Below are 15554 nucleotides of genomic sequence, written 5' to 3'. Positions count from 1 at the left end.
ATAGTGTGTTCTGACTGTGACATCACAATAGCGATGGGCTTCAGGACTCCTGCAGCGGCAGTTATAGTGTGTTCTGACTGTGACATCACAATAGCGATGGGCTCCAGGACTCCTGCAGCATCAGTTATAGTGTGTTCTGACTGAGACATCACAATAGCGATGGGCTTCAGGACTCCTGCAGCGGCAGTTATAGTGTGTTCTGACTGTGACATCACAATAGCGATGGGCTCCAGGACTCCTGCAGCGGCAGTTATAGTGTGTTATGACTGTGACATCACAATAGCGATGGGCTCCAGGACTCCTGCAGCATCAGTTATAGTGTGTTCTGACTGAGACATCACAATAGCGATGGGCTTCAGGACTCCTGCAGCGGCAGTTATAGTGTGTTCTGACTGTGACATCACAATAGCGATGGGCTCCAGGACTCCTGCAGCGGCAGTTATAGTGTGTTATGACTGTGACATCACAATAGCGATGGGCTCCAGGACTCCTGCAGCAGCAGTTATAGTGTGTTCTGACTGTGACATCACAATAGCGATGGGCTCCAGGACTCCTGCAGCTTCAGTTATAGTGTGTTCTGACTGTGACATCACAATAGCGATGGGCTCCAGGACTCCTGCAGCTTCAGTTATAGTGTGTTCTGACTGAGACATCACAATAGCGATGGGCTCCAGGACTCCTGCAGCGTCAGTTATAGTGTGTTCTGACTGTGACATCACAATAGCGATGGGCTTCAGGACTCCTGCAGCGTCAGTTATAGTGTGTTCTGACTGTGACATCACAATAGCGATGGGCTTCAGGACTCCTGCAGCGGCAGTTATAGTGTGTTCTGACTGTGACATCACAATAGCGATGGGCTTCAGGACTCCTGCAGCGGCAGTTATAGTGTGTTCTGACTGTGACATCACAATAGCGATGGGCTCCAGGACTCCTGCAGCGGCAGTTAAAGTGTGTTATGACTGTGACATCACAATAGCGATGGCCTCCAGGACTCATTAGTTTCATTGTTATCAACATAGTTCGAGTCTGTGTTCCCCCAAAATCATTGTTCGAACGAACATCCATAAACATCATCGCAAACTTGTGTGGTTGCATCGATAGCTCTCGACCTGTGCAGCAGATTGTCTTGTTTGCATGACATATGTGGACTTAATATCTTGAACAAAATAAATCAAGCTGACATTCAGTACGATCATATATTTTATTTTGAATACATACAAATGTCATTTATGTCTTTTAGTTTGTCAATGCAACTTTTTTGAAGAGCGCATGTGCGTACATTAAGAACGAGCTTAAACAAATCTGGAAATAAAGCAAAATAACGGAGAAAAAAGAGAATTAGTACTAAAATGCCATGTCTATAATTTACAGCGAAAAAAAATAGCATGAATTCGATCTCAAGCTAATTCATTAAAAGCAGTTATTACTCCACCACCTGCGTGACATCATTAACACACCCCAGCTCGTTATAGCTTGCAGCCACATATCTCGTCGATGTTCTTTAACGGATGAGATCCTGTGAAAACCCTGAAAAACTTGAATCCACAAATGGTGCGGTTTTCACAGTTCACGACGCAAGTAGGCATTTTGTTCTTGACGAGAAATTCTCTGGTTACCATACAATTCAATGGGATGGAACGAACTTTCTGACCCCAACATGCGCACTGCGAACTGTGAATTTTCCTGTGACGTCACACGTGAAGGGGTCTATTAAGTAGCGTTTTAATTTCACTTACCCTGTGCCCCATAGACAAGCGCTATAAGGTAATCTGTTTTTAAGAGATAAAACTCTTTTCATTTGATTTTCATGAACTACTCGGTAACCATCTGTTAATTACCCCTAGGTTCATTTCTCACCGGAGTTGTCTGTTAATTACTTACCTTCATGCCATTCCAGACCCGTAAGACCTCCGTTCATCTTTGGAACACAAGTTTAGATATTAGTGTTGAAATCCGATGGCTCAGAAAGGCCTTCATTGACACCAAATTGATGAGCCTTTGAAAAGTGGCAGTGGCATTTCGAAGGTCAAAGGCCATGGTGGTATATTGCAGGAAGTGGTCTGGAGTCACGAAGGCGGAGACCTCTTTGGCACGAAGGGTCAACGGGACTTGCCAGTAACCTTTCAACAGTTAAATTTTACTGACAAATACAGCGGAACCCAGGCGATCAACACAATCATCAATACGGGGTTAGGGTAACTGTCAGATTTAGTAACGGCGTTCACCCTTCTAAAATCTGTGCAGAAGCGCATTCTTCACTTCACAGCCACCAGTGAAGAAACAACTTCAGCACCACATGTCTTTAGCCCCGTTTCCACCACAGGAACTTTACCCAGGAACTAGGAACTTTGGGTGGTACTTTGTGTGTTTTGACCGCAGGAACCAGGGTCTAAATGAAGTTCCGGGTAAATATTTCCCCCTCCAAACGGCCCTGCTCGCAAGGTAGTACTTTTTCAAAGTTCAGGAACTTTCGAGGGCGGGACTTGGGCGCTGAACATGCTGATTGGTTGAGGTCACGCAGCATTTTAGTTCAACCGGCATTTTTAAAAGTCTTTTGCGAGGTTCGTTCTGCGTTCCGTAAATATCAGTCTTGCTCTCTGTCTGGTGGCGCGCGGTCGTCTAAGCCATCTCACGTTCAATGTCCGTAATAGCTGATAATAATATACATTGTCATTTTAAATCTAGCTTTACAAGCTTTCTGAATATGCTGCATGCTGCTGAATCTGCATATTAGTGCTCTTTTCTGTCGTTGTTAATTACCTCTTTAGTAAACCTATACATAACCAGCCAAAGCAGCACAGCTTGAATCTCCTCCACACTCGTTATTAATTTTTTTTTACCATGTAAACGACCTGACTGATTACTTTTAAGTGTGTCCTTACATGACGTGACGGCGCGCGCCGCGCTCATGTTGACAAGAGAGGAAAGTACATTTTTCTGAGGGGTAAACTTTTTATTTCGTAAGTTATGAAGATAATGTTGGAGTAATGACACAGCGTATATTGGCCTGACAGAAGATTTTTTTTTCTTTTTTCTGAGATGATTATTACACTTTACAACAAATAGCTATAAATAATACTGTATTAGTCCTGGTGGCCGTTAAGAGTTGCTATGGCTACAGTTAACACATTCAGCTGCTGGAGAAAACAGCGTTGACATTTTTGGTGCGGCAGACAAACTGCATGTGACAAAATGATTGCGATTGAAAGTCATCACATGTAAACACGATCGGTTTAGATAACATCTCATGTAAACAGTTCACTAAATCTTTCAATCGGTACACTTAAAAATGATTACTGTCCTTCACTGATTTGGAGGAGCAGTCGCGCGCAGTCCTACATCACCGGACTAATTTGCCTAATCTTCTCGGAACTTTATCGCGGTCTAAACGCAGACAGCTGCAGGTCTGGGGGGGAGAAAAGTTCCTGTAAAAAAGTTCCTGGTACAAATTGTTCCGGGTAATTTTGGTGGAAACGGGGCTTTAGACAGCGCCACTTCTGTTGCACAAGCATCATTATTGACAGCAGGAGTACAAGGAGATTAGAAATCTAACCCTCTTCTCGATCATGATACAATTTCAAACGATTGATATGGCATAGTGTGGTCTTTATCCTTCGATCTGGAGTAGAGATGACATAATGCAAATCATTCACTCGATGTTCAACACGAAAAGGCCCACTGTAACGTGCCTGCAAAGCAGAACCCATCCCAGGAATCAACACAAGAACTTTAGCACCCTCTCTAAAGCTTCGAGAAACAGCCTTGTGATCAAACCTCTGCTTCATCCTTTTTTGACAAAGATCCAAATAATCTTTGGCCAACTGACATGCACAACGAAGCCTATTACGCATGTTGGACACATAATCAGACAAACTGAGGCACTCTTTAGGCTCAGCGAGCTACGATTCTTTCAACAGCTTTAAAGGGCCACGAACTGTGTGCCCGAAAACAAGTTCCGACGGGCTAAATCCCAAACTCTCCTGCACTACCTCGCGCACAGCAAAAAGAGCTAGCGGAACAACTTTATCCCAATCGCGCTGAAACTCAAGGCAAAAACTCAAGCATTTTTTTCAACGTTTGATGAAACCTCTCAAGTGCACCCTGACTTTGAGGACGATACGGGCTGGATGTAACATGGTGGACCGCGAGCTGGCGCATAGCTTGAGCGAATACACAGGACATAAAATTAGTACCGCAATTCGACTGAATGGTTTTCGGAAGGCCAAAAAGAGAGAAAAAACCCATCAAGGCCTTAATAACAGCAGGAGCTGTGCTTTTACAGAGCGGAGCCTCTGGAAAACGTGTCTGTGGTGTGACAAGCAGCGTGGCTAGGGACCGCGAGAGCAGGCCGGTGATGAGTGTTGATGAGTGCCAGCTGCATGGCACACCGGTCTTGTCTCGCGGCCATGTGACGGGAGCATAAAAGGACGAGCAAGGGCTGCAGAAGACGAGAGAGGACCAGGTCTGGAATTTATGTTGAGTTTTGTTTATGGTTTATTATTTTTATGTGGGCAGTCGTCCGTGAGGGGCTGCCCACGTTTATTTAGTGGGTATTTGCGGGCAGTCACCCGTGAGGGGCTGCCCACGGTTTTACTTTCGTTTTGTTTTTGCATTAAAAGAGTTTTGAACGTTCGCCGGTTCCCGCCTCCTTCCTTCCCATCTACAAACTTTGTTACACTGGTGCCGAAACCCGGGGGGAAGGAGGGACATGCTGTCGAAGAGCCCTCGCTGCTGAGGGGGATCGCGGTGCTGAGGAGGTCGGGCAGCGCGGATGAATGAGGACCGCAAGAGCTGCCCGAGGCGGTGGTGCTGGAGCGAGGAAGGTGGGACAGAGACCTCGCTGCCGTGCCCCTGGGTCGAGGTGGGGTTGCTGCCGTCCGATAGGGAGCGGATAGGGGAGGAGCAGGAAGCGCGGGGCTCGCTGCCGGGTCCCTCAGAAGGAGGAGTCACTGCCAGCCGCCAGGGGCCGGAGGAGGATCGAGCTGTCCACCATGCGTCCAGTGCCATCGCACAGCACCGCAAGGAAGAGCCTCTCGGCGGGCGGAGGGCCGAACGGCAGTGTGTCTGGGAACCGGACCAGAATTTTTCTTCTTTTTTTTCTTTTCCCTCTCTCGTTCGCGGGCTCCTCGTGCTCCCGTCTACATTTCTCTCGCCTCTCTGTCCTTACCCCCAGGTGCGCGGCCGCCGTGATCGCCCCCCCCCCCCCCTCTCCCGGGGGTGAGGGTAGAGGGTTTGAGTAGAGCGCAGTCTCGGGAGTGCCCCCCGGCCTGCGAGGGGCGATGGGGATATGTGGTGTGACAAGCAGCGTGGCGAGGGACCGCGAGAGCGGGCCGGTGATGAGTGTTGATGAGTGCCAGCTGCATGGCACACTGGTCTCGTCTTGCGGCCATGTGACGGGAGCATAAAAGGAGGAGCAAGGGCTGCGGAAGACGAGAGAGGACCAGGCCTGGAGTTTATGTTTAGTTTTGTTTTACGTGTGATTGTGTTAGTGAGCAGTCGTCCACGAGGGGCTGCCCACGTTTTATTTTGTGGGTATTTGCGGGCAGTTGTCCGTGAGGGGCTGCCCGCGGTTTTACTTTCGTTTTGTTTATTTATTGTGAATTAAAAAAGTGTTTGAAACGTTCGCCGGTTCCCGCCTCCTTCCTTCCCATCTACGAATCGTTACAGTGTCACATTACACATGATGGTAAGTAACCATTGATTCCCAGATTTTGTTCGAGGCAATGGGCCAACACAGTCTAATATAACGTGTTCAAAGGGCTCAGACGTAACAGGAATTGGCTGTAAAGGCGCAGGAGGAATCACCTGATTAGGTTTACCAATGATCTGACATAAATGACAGGTTCGGCAATACCTCACGACATCTCCTAATACCTGGCCAAAAAAAATGGCGTAAAATTATTTCAGTTGTCTTATTTACGCCAAGATGACCCGCAAAGTGATGGTCGTGAGCTAAACTCAAAACCTTATCACAAAAAGAAACTGGAACAACCATTTGCAAGAAAACTCTCCACTCATTTTGTGCTGAGGCCATAAGAGGTCTCCACTTGCGCATTAAGACACCATGTCGTAAAAAATAGCTGTGTGGCAAATGCTCAATGTCTTATTCAGACTTAGCTTCGGACAAAAAAGAAGACAGAGATGGGTCAATTTTCTGTTCTTTAATAAGCTGCTCTCGACTCGTAGACAAATTAAGAACATCGAAAGGAAACGACAGTGAGGCAGAATTCAAAAGTAAATCACTGTCACTAGAGAGTGAAGGTTGAGCAATAAAAGTATCACTAAGATCAAGTTGATCCTCGATTTCATTCTCCTTTTCATTTTTCGCCATCGCATGCGTAACCACGCTAGAAGAAAAACATCAGGGAAGTTAATTGACAAGTCATCAGAGCATGTTTTTAACGATGCATGAGACTATGGGGCAAGGCAAAAGTTTTCCACCACACAAGTCGTTACCAAGTAGCACTGCTACATTTTTAATAGGCAAGGAGGGGCGTACGCCCATGGTAACATTGCCAGTAACTAAGTCACACAACAGAGAAATCTTATGCAGAGGGACATTAACATAACCCATGTCAAATCCACGTACAAGAATGCTATCACCAGTAAAATTCTTGAAAGGCAACACATCTTGCAGGATAAAACTCTGTGAGGCGCCCGTGTCACGCAGAATCTTTACTGGAATTTTTGAACACTCACCAAACTCATCAGGCAAAGAGACAAATCCATCCATTATAAAAGGTGCAAAACTGTGATTGTCAATATTAGCATTGTCCCCACTCACAGGCATGTTCAAAACACACAAACCCACCTCAGATTGATAAGAAGCTAGTTGACCCGCCGCCTTATTTTTACGCTTCAGAGAATAACACTCAGCCAGAACATGACCATGTTTCTTACAATAGGCGCAGGTCGGAACTGTAACGTTAGACCCTGACGAACGCCGGTCCAGAGAGCGAGCAGAAACAGGCACGTTTTCTCTAGACATCTTGGAGGTATTTGATTGATTTAAAACATTGTGTGAAAATTTAGGATTAGAAGGAACACGTTTATGTGTGAGTACATACTCGTCACCAAGCACAGCCGCACGAGCAGGAGTCAAATTCTTATGCTCACTAACATGCGTAGCGACTATTTGAGGAAGACCATTTTAACGTCTTCAAGAATAATAAGATCACGAAGAGCTTGAAAAGTTACTTCTTGAGAACTAAGCCAACGATCACACAACATTTATTTCTCTCTAATATACTCGACATAGGTAAGAGCTTCAGGTTTATAATAACTACGAAACTTTTGTCGATAAGCCTCTGGCACAAGAGCAAGATACGTAAAACAGCATGTTTGACTTTATCGTAATCTGCTGCGTCTTCAAGAGTTAATGAGGAGTAAGCTTCCTGCGCTTTCCCAATGAAAACACATTATAACGTCATGGTCCAAATTTCTTTGGGCCATTTAAACGTTGTCGCTACGCGTTCGAAATGTGCAAAAAATTTGCCAACCTTGCTCTCACTAAAAGGTGAAACAAGGCCAATATTACGAGTTATATCACATTGATCTGGTTTGAACGAAGCACCAGCCTCACGGGCTTTCAGCTCAAGCTCTTTAATACGTAATGCCTGCCCAAGCTCAAGATCTTTCAATCTAAACTCGTGTTCTCTCTTTTCTCGTTCTCGTACTGTCTGTCTATCAGCATCCAACCTAGTTTTTTTCACGTTCCCATTCAATTTCCTTTTCTCTTAACTGCAAACTTTTCATTTCTAGTGCTTCTTTACTCGGTGAAGATGACGAATCAATAATAAGGCCCTTACCCTGATCAGGTGCCGTAGATACATCCGAAGACACTTTCCCAAACACTCCCATTTCATGCAAATCTTCCTTAAGTTTATCTTGCAAATCAGCCTTGGAAGGGCTACCACTCACGTCAAGCTTATAGTGGCCCGTGATTCTAACAAGCTCATCACACGTAACACTTAACAAAGTATCCTGTGAAGGAGCAAGAATAAACGCGTCTAAATCAAACATTGCGAGTGACAAAGAATTCCCTAAATGAAAAAAAAAAATATGCACCATAAAACTACAGCCATAAAGAACAACAAACGGTTCAACAAACAAATGCGCACTCACAGCGCGCAGTGCGACCACCATGGAAAAGATTTTCACAAAATGAAAATTAGAGAGAACTTTTTTTTTTTTTTTTTTTTTGACAAATATGGTTCAAAACCCGACTAAACGAGCCCCCATTTATATGCTACGTCACCATTAAATAAACAGGAAAATGGAATAACATAACATACAAAGAGAAGGCCATAGAGACGCAATGACGGTGCAACAAATTAGTTTAATGAAAGATAAAGATTAACAAAACAGAGCATGGTGGGAAAAATAACACACAAAAACAACCCTGACTACACATGTCTGTAAATCAATCAATCAATCAATCAACTTTATTTATATAGCGCTTTTACAATCACGATTGTGTCAAAGCAGCTTCACAGTGTCAAACAGGATAATATTGCGACAAAATTAGATTTGGCTGTTCAGTCGTACTGGAGAAAACAGTGATGTTATCAGCTTATTTTAATTTATCATATAGCGACAATGTTGGCAGATCAGTATTATAGTTTATAGAATTAAATAAGACCTAATTCATATATTTTATTTGTATAATAAGTTGAATAACTTTAATCATATTTTTAGTGTCCCCAACTGAGCAAGCCAAGCCAAAGGCGACAGTGGCAAGGAACCAAAACTCCATCAGGGCATGATGGAGAAAAATAAACCTTGGGAGAAACCAGACTCAGTCGGGGTGCCAGTTCTCCTCTGGCCTATTAACACACCGTGTAAGATTATTATTCTGGCAACCTTACAGGTCGGAAATCATATTAGATCGGATTATTCAAAATTTTCAGGGTATCACGGAAGAGACAGATTTATTTAGGATGGGGCGTCGATTACACAAGAGCATGAATACATGAAAGATCGGAATTATTGCGCCGAAGACGGGTTTTGAGCATGTCGTGCCAGTGAGGCAAATTCGGAGGAGACACGGCTCAGCAGACACTCCAGGATGAGCTGGTCATGTCCAGGCAGGCCCACCATCCGATCCAGACAGGGCCCAGATCCGGGATAAACCTCGGGATAAACAGAGAGACTAACATTAGCGTAGATGTCACTCTTTTTATGATGTAACGAGTACATCAGGTGTTATGGGAAGTGTTCCCGGTTCCGGCTGACCTAGTTAATGCAGCCTAACAATCAGTCAATTGAATTGAATAATGAAAGTTAAAAATGTTCTATGTGTATGCCATAGTAAAGAGATGCGTTTTTAGTCTAGATTTAAACTGACAGAGTGTGTCTGCTTCCCGAACAATGCTAGGAAGACTATTCCACAATTTAGGAGCTAAATAGGAAAATGATCGACCGCCTGCAGTTGATTTAGATATTCTAGGTATTATCAACTGGCCAGAGTTTTGAGACCGCAATCGACGTGATGGAGTATAATGCGTTAAGAGCTCGCTTAAGTACTGGTGAGCTAAACTATTTAGTGCTTTGTAAGTAATAAGCAAGATTTTAAAATGTATGCGATTGTTAATTGTTTAATACCAGGGCTAGACTGGGACAAAAAATTGACTGGCATTTTTGCTCAGACCGGCCCACCACATTGAGTCAGACACAACCCCTGTACCCTATCCTTGTGGTCCCTGTATATATATGCATACCTACTGTTCCATTCCCTAAAACCCCTACAAAGCTGAGTAGTAAGTGCCATGGACCAGTGTACTCACACTCTCTAGCCTGGCTCATCAAATTGAGAATGGGAAAAATAAAAACATCCCTGAACACGAAATAGTCCATGCAGTCATCAAAGCAATTTTGCCTGAGATGCAACTACGCAGTTACTTTGAGGGCAAAGCAAATTTAACATTACCTACCTTGAGAAGGATTTTTCGCTCACATTACCAGGAGAGGGGCGCAACCGAACTGTACAAACAACTCAAGTCAGAGGCCCAAGACAGTAAAGAAACTCCACAGAATTTTCTCATTCGTGCATTAGATTTGAGACAGAAAATTATTTTTGCATCACAGGAAGCCAAGTCTAGCCTTAAGTATGATCCTATTCTGGTGCAAAACATGTTTCTTCACACGGTTCTTACCGGCCTGCAAAACGACTACATCAGAGGTGACCTCAAGCCATACCTGCAACAAAAAGACGTGAGTGATGAGCTGTTGTTAGAGAAAGTGAATATTGCATGCATGACTGAGGCAGAGAGACAAAGTAAAAAGAAAACTGCAGTCCAACATCGGCCGATGGTGCACTCAGTTGAATGCACGGATGTTCCAGCACCTGCAGAGGGGAAAGGGAAAATGTTACCTCAGGAAAATAAGAACAAACACAGTTCTGATTTGTTAAACGAAATCAGAGAAATCATATCGGATATGGCACTAATAAAGAACCTTAGTGCAGAAGTGTCACAAATCAGACAGTCGATTAAACGGCCTCAAGCCAGTGCAACACAGAATTTGTCCATGCCTGGTTTACCAAACATCACACCAGAAAATCCGTCCCCTGCGTATTGGTCAAAATACAGCCCTGGACAAAGAGGAAGGACCGCTCAATTTCAACAAGGATTTTCCCCCCAACGTCATTTCATTCAGCCCAGGAGTCATCCTAGGAGATGTTTAAACTGCCAACAGAGTGGAACTGATATGTATTGTACACACTGTTATAGATGTGGAAGCAGTGAGCATTTCCTGGCAGGCTGCAGAGTAAGAACAATAAACTTGGCCAGAGATGGTCATTTAAACGAGGAAGGGTTGCTTCCATGGGATGGGAAGTGACCTGCCAGGTGTTAAAGTCCCACCAACAGTGCTTGTGTTGTGGTGTGAAGGGGGATTCTTATAACTTCAGACTGTGTACATCATGTCACGAGGCCCTTTACTGCTCTAAGTTATGTCAAGCTCGTCACTGGAGTGAACACAAGAAAGACTGTAAACGGAATGGACACAAAGATGGAAAAAAATTAAGATTGAAAATTCAAACAAAACATTGAAGTGTTGCCGCTTTAGTAGGAAAACAGTGTCTCATCGATTGTTATATCCGTGGAGTAAAAACAACAGCATTGTGGGACACAGGTTCTCAAGTTTGTATCATTGATGAGTGGTGGAAAAAGAGTGTATTACCTGGTGTGAAGCTGAGGCTTGTCTCCGAGATAATTGATGCATCTGACACACTTCAGATAGTTGCAGCCAATGGACAAGATATCCCTTATGTTGGATGGATAGAAGTCACATTTCGGTTACCAGGCGAAAACAGTAATAGCAGAGGTTTTTTTTAGACTCCTCATGATTGAGCTCTGAAGCAACTTAGGGATTTTTGAGGGCAAACCTGAGCAGCCCCTCTTCAGCTATGACCAAAAGGCCCTTGCTGAGAAATTTTATACAGCTGGAAGACTAATGGCCTGGTACATAATTCATAATGGAGCAGGCATTAAGTGCCTAAATAAGGAGCGTTTCATGTTAATGTGTGGCAAAGTAGCAGACCTTAGCACATTTAATCAAACTAATTTCCTGGAAAGTGACCTTGCAGCAAAGGTAATATTAATTGCCTAGATTCGATTGTGTTTGCCGCCCAGATATGGCCCACTTCTTCTTTACCACAGCTCAGCCACAGCAATGCCATAACTCCACCAAACGTGAGCCAAATAATACAATTTTATGTGGGCCTTATGTGGAATTTTAGTATGGCTGAGTTTTGTTAAAAACTAATGGCCTTTACGTGGCCCACATGCAACTTTGAGCATTATGTAAAAGTCTTATTAACTCCATCGTAAATAAAACACTCAACAAAAAAAATGTTTCAATAATTTACTTTTGACAAATGTTTACAGTTACTCAGAAACCATTTATATTAATATAAATAACATTCAAAGAGTCTAGACTTAATTTTGCACCAAATTTCAAGTGTGTATTATGCTCAACTAGCAATGAGAGTTAAAGTAGAAGGGAGGGGGGAATCACAGTAACTTGCTAAAGATAACAAACAACAACTTCACAAGAGAAATAAAGTCTCTAATTGTAAAGAACCGCTCTGAGACAGAAGGTAGGATATCCAAATGCAGTATTTATTAAGAGGGTGATCTACAATCGTAGTCAATAGGCTTGTTTGAGATGAGCAAAATCTGCGCAGAACCGATCACCGATGATCAGCGCAAGATGCATGCAGGTTAGAAATGTGTCTGAGGGCGGTCCGCCTTGCTCTGATGTCATGCTGACGTATGTCAAAAATCTCTCGTGATGGCGAGGCGGACGTGTTGGATTCTGCAGTCGAGCGCCGTTGCTCTCAACAGACTGCGCAGAGCAAAAGCATGATGGAAACGACTTGCTGACACAGCTTAATGCTTATTGGCTTAAACAACCGTGATGTATGTTTTTTTTTAAATATTTGATTTTAAAACTCTTATATCATGTTTTTATGTGTATAATTTATGTGTGGATATTCTCAAACTCTCGGACAATGCGATCTCTCTGTGGGTTATGTGATTGTTGTCATATTAATAAAAATATATAAAAACATGTATGTAATTAAAGTAAAAATGCTTGATAAACAGGTCTTTCGAATGGAAATAAATAACAAAAACTTTGAGTGTCTTGTTCATAATATTTATTTTCATATAAAAGCAACAGAACTTAAATGACATCCAGTTTATCAGCAACAGAGCGCACGAGTGTGAATCCCGCGATATCCGCAACTGATCTCGCAGGTGTCTGATCCACTACGAGAAGAGAGAACTGTCCGGCTTGCCTGCTCTTTTTTCACTCCTCCCCTCACTGCAGCCGGCTAGTCTCGCCTTTATTTCAGGCGAGGCAAGGCGCATCTCAAACAAGCCTAAAAGCAGGCAAAAGCTCTAGATACAAATTTCACTCTCACACGTTCAGGTGTTTTGCACCAAAAATACCTTCATAATATTTACCCTTTAATGATCGTTTGTCTGCACCCCAATCTTGTCTTGCAACGCCTCTCATAAATGTTAGTATTTGCTGTGTCAAATCAAAAGTGTTAAGAGTCATGAGTGTCATGAGCTCTTTTGTTGTACTGGATTCAGCATTGTCTATGTGAATGTTAAAATCCCCAGCAATAGCAAAACAGTCAAACTCTGAGGAAATTATTGATAACAGTTCTGTAAATTCCTCAATAAAGGCTGGAGAGTATTTCGGAGGCCTGTAAATAATGATAAGCAGGATGCGTGGAGCACCTTTAAACACAATACCCAGATATTCTAGAGACAAATATTGTCACTTGCTTATGTAGCACATGCTTCAAATAAAATTGCACTTGCTGCTAGTATTAATCATAGGCCAGTAGGTTCGACTATAAACTGGGACAATCATGTTTTTTTTTTTTTTGAAAGACTGTTTCCAGATCAGATTCAGAGCAATGATCAAACACAGTATGCTGCTGCCCTTGATGCAGCAGAAGGAATATTTGTAGGTTTGTAAAGCTCCACAAAATTCCAGCTGGCCTTACGGTACCTGTTCTCATCATAGTACCTTATGTGTGGGAAGAACTTAATCTTCAACAATCCAAGCTCTAAGCAATGGACAGGATCCAGGCCCATGGTTATCACCAACTCAGCTGCTCGCCCGAACATGTGTGGATAGCCGAACCCTTTTCTTTCACAAACTTCCTTTGCAAATTCTTGGACTGTGCGGCAGTCCTTTAATGTACCAACTGGACGATCTGGCCATTTCAAAGAATCCAATGGTATACGATCGTTCCTCTTGTACAGGTCCGAAAGAAGGATCCTGACCAAATCCTCCCCCACCACTTGCGGACCAGCCAAAAGACAATCGCTCAAAGGAAAGATCCGTTGGACTCTGAGCTTTTGTAGATCATCTTTAATCCAAGTGTCCAGAGGAGGCGGACTTTCGCCAACACTTGCAGCTCCAATTGGTCCCAGTCGAAGGAACCCCCTCAAACGAGACAGGCTATTTGTGCTGGTAGCACAAACTCCAAGTGGAGATGCATATTGACTACCATTCTTTTCTGATTAACTTTTATTAGACTCCGCAGGTCGAAAGAAATGTGTGTTTAAACACTGAGCTCATTCTCTGCAGACACCATCATTAACACCATCACCACTTACAGTCCATGTTTTATTGAACTAAATACATCACAATCAACTAAAACGAATATGCAGGTTACTTCTCTGAACAAGAGCGCTCCCGAGTCTGTGTTCTTCACACTGTTCGCGTGAATCGCAGCACAGTTCGGCATACACAAAACACCGTCAGTTCAATAAGGAAACACGCATCTCTTAAAGGGGCCACACAATGGCTGCGTCCAAAACCTGGAAAATACTGCCTTCGGAAGACACATTTCAAGGCAGGAAGGCGTCGAGCAACATCCAAATCTAATGTTTGCTTCACTTCCTGCCTCCTGAGATACCTTCGTTTGATCGATTATTGAAGGCAGCATACCTGTATCCTTCGCTGCCTTTGATATCCCACAATCCTGTGCTTTCCATTCAGAGATAGTTGAGATGGGGTAAAAAGATGGCGTCCGAAAGTTGCGTTTGCGTGTAAATGTATGTTTTTTAACCAATATTTTGAGACACCCCTCGCTGCAGCCTGTAGCACGATGACGTTGCTGGATCAGATCCAATACATACTGGATGGTGGATCGTTAAGGCAATGTCATAGCCTACCAATCTAACTTATAATGCGTATGCGCTAGTCTTAAGTGACATGTATGATCAATATTGTATATACAGTGGATGATGTTCTAAACTGTGTAGTTGTAGTACTGATAAATTAAGTAATTTTTCATCTTTTCATAAATGTGATGCTTAAATGATCCTAGTCTCGCTGTACATGCATAACAGTTAAAATTGTTATGTATTCTGGTATATATTTGCTGTTGAGTGGAAGGAAAAATGAGTCAAGTAATTGTCTCTGTAATTTTAATCCTTAAGGTACAATGCAACACGATCTGTAAACAACTTAAAATATCAGTAGCCTACACATTCAAAATGCAAAACTGTGTCCTGATGGCGTGAACATATTAATCATTATTTTTTCACAAGCGGTTTGATCATTTATCTATCCAGCAAAACTCTCTACTGCGCATGCAATATGATGTCCCCAAAACTCTACTGCGCATGCGTATATGACGTCACCAAATTGTGAATGAAACCACCGCGCATACGCGTCCAGTACGTGTTGGATCTGATCCAGTACGTCATCAGAGGCTGCAGCGAGGACTTCTTGAATATTTTTCACTTCTGATGTCATTTCTAGCGAGAAATTACTAATGCAGTAATTAAATGTGTTTATTTCTCACCAAAGCTCTCTTTATTTTGCTTTAGATCATTAAACTGTTACACTGCCTTAGAAGTCTGTCCGAAATCAGTTTTGTGAGGTGCCTTCGAAATGTTGCCTTACAAGTCATTGTATGATAAGGCAGCGAGGCAACGAGTCAGCTGCCTAGGTTTTCGGATGCAGCCTATATTCCAGCTCTTAAAGGGGCCACACTATATTCTTACTCGTGGAATATG

This window comes from Pseudorasbora parva, chromosome 20 (genome assembly GCF_024679245.1).
Source record: "Pseudorasbora parva isolate DD20220531a chromosome 20, ASM2467924v1, whole genome shotgun sequence".
NCBI classification, from domain to species: domain Eukaryota; kingdom Metazoa; phylum Chordata; class Actinopteri; order Cypriniformes; family Gobionidae; genus Pseudorasbora; species Pseudorasbora parva.
This window is presented reverse-complemented; position numbering follows the sequence as displayed.